Source organism: Corvus brachyrhynchos, unplaced genomic scaffold (assembly GCF_000691975.1).
Source record: "Corvus brachyrhynchos isolate BGI_N302 unplaced genomic scaffold, ASM69197v1 scaffold26, whole genome shotgun sequence".
Classification (NCBI taxonomy): domain Eukaryota; kingdom Metazoa; phylum Chordata; class Aves; order Passeriformes; family Corvidae; genus Corvus; species Corvus brachyrhynchos.
Genome location: NW_008239324.1, coordinates 473071 through 475275, shown reverse-complemented (window position 1 = coordinate 475275; position 2205 = coordinate 473071). Strand labels below are relative to the sequence as shown.

Genomic DNA, 2205 nt, shown 5'->3' with positions numbered 1-2205 from the left:
GTGGAAGGTGTGCTGGGAGCCTTCTCTGATCTGCGGGAGGCTACCTCTAAGGGCAGAGTTCATTTTCCTTATTTCTTTGGTGAACTAAAACAGTTATTAGACAGTCAGGCAGCCTAAAGTCTCCCTAGTGATGATTTGCCTTCCCAAAGGAGCTGAATGGTACTTTCAAATGATCTCAGGCACAGATTATCCCTTTCTCTCCTCGTGTGCAAATTGCACAAGCTCTTATTTCATCCTCTGTATATTGCCCTTCCCTGTAAAAACCCATCTTAAAATTTAACTCTTCCATTGGGAAAGTAAAGCTGAGCAGTGCTGCTGTTTCTAAAAAATATTTATTAGGGAAGATCATTCTAACATCAGCTGAAAGCTTCTGTGTGTCTTTTGTATCTGCTCTTCAAATCCTTAATCTTTAAAGTGCTCACAAACGAGGCAAATGCCTCAATGCTAAGCAGCCTCTAGCCGATTTGAAAGTTAAATTTAAGCAGCATTTATCTCCCCATCAATGGGAAGGATTTATCCTATTACCTATCACTGCAATTGACAAGAATAGGTCCTGTGTATCTCCAACATACAAAGGGAAGCAGATCCATCCAAAACTTCTCATATAAGAAAAATCACCTTTGATCCAAGCAATATCAACCTGTATGACAACAGTTACAGTGATAATACTGTATATCACATGGAGAATTGATGAACTGAAAGGAAGCCCAAGAGATAATTTAAAAAAAAAAAAAAAAAAAAAAGGAGGAAAAAAAAAAGTTAAATAATTGTTGTAAGTTTGCTATTATATGTTGACTTAGCGCTGGAAAATAAATTGTCTCTGATAAACAGTCGTTTGTGTTCTCAGCCCACCCACATTAATTAAAATTTCATTGCTACAAAACTCCGAGCACTCTCCACGTGTCTCGCTGGTACCAGCCAATGGTCTCCGGGTTATTCCTTCATTTGTTTATAGAATTAGTCTGTTGATAAGTCTGCCCACCCAAGTCGAATCAAGCTGTGTTTATTTGGAAAAATTTCCGGGCACCCAATATATAAACGCACTGATCTGATGTTTGAAATATCACGTCCACCCTTTGACGCTGTAAGCACACACAGCAGAGCAGGATGTACACTGCTGGAGCTGGGGAGCAGCGCCCAGGGATCCCCGCAGCAAAACTGGGACATTAAACAACACGAAAATTAAAAAAAAAAAATCAAGAAAGGAGAGAAAGGAGTGGATGAGAGGAGGAGGCAGAGCTGCGATCGGGAGGAAGGAAAAGGGAAGGGGGGCTCAGAGGTGGAGGGGTCCTTTGCACCTCCCGCTGCAGGGACCCGGTTTTCCACCCCAAGGAGACCCCCAGGGACCAGCGAAAAGAGACCCCCGAGCAGGCAGAGCTGCGCCGGGGGAGACTGCAGAAAAAGGGGAATTTGGCAGGCGCGGGGAGGAGGGTCAGTATTTGTGAATGCGGGCCTGTTGCTTTATATTATGTACTTTCCTGTTTATAACAAGGAGGGGGATTATAACAACTTTACAAGTGCACACAGCTGGCCGGTGCTTACATTAGGAATTTGTGATGCTCTTTTTCTGTATAAACGTCCAGGTTTGGGGCTGTGTTTTCTGTTGTTGGATTTTTTTTTTTTTAATTCACTGACGTAACAGCTTTAATCCGAGGCCCCGAGGGATTCCGATGCAGTTGGAGGTGTCGCCTGTATCCCCAGTCCCCCCGCAGGCTGAGACCTTCGGGAGCCTCTGTTCCGTGAAGCATCTTTTCTCCGGGGCAGGGAAGAAGAGGCCTGAGGGGGATCCTTTCTCCTTGAAAGAGAGATATCCCAACAGCGCAGCTCCCACGAGCCTGCTGGGATTTTTACCTGGCGGGGGAAGAGGTAAAAGCCGAGCTCCGGGGTGTCCCCCAGCAGCACCCGGCCCTGGCGATGCCTTCGCCTCCCCACGCCCGAATTTCCCTGAAAGTTCCCCTTCACCCGCGGGATTTCTCGCCCACTGCCGCTCCCCCGCTGAGAGAAGGAGTTTCATCCCCAGGGTAAAACCCAGAGCGATGCTGCGGAGCTGCAGATGCGGCCTGAAAGCTGCAAACAGCCAGGAGAGCCTGGGAAACGCAGCCGGGGTGCGCAGGGAGGCGGCTTCTCGGGCGGGGGTGTGGGGGTCTCCCCTCTCACTGGCCGGGTCCACGCGTGGGAGGGGAATTCCCCCCTCTACACCGCCCT

General features: G+C 48.1%; 1 protein-coding gene across 1 annotated transcript in view; it reads right to left on the bottom strand.

Moving 5' to 3' along the window:
• Positions 1-2205, bottom strand: part of FOXC2 (forkhead box C2) — a 9456-nt gene that overhangs the window by 794 nt on the left and 6457 nt on the right. The gene's annotated exons all lie outside the window — the stretch shown is intronic.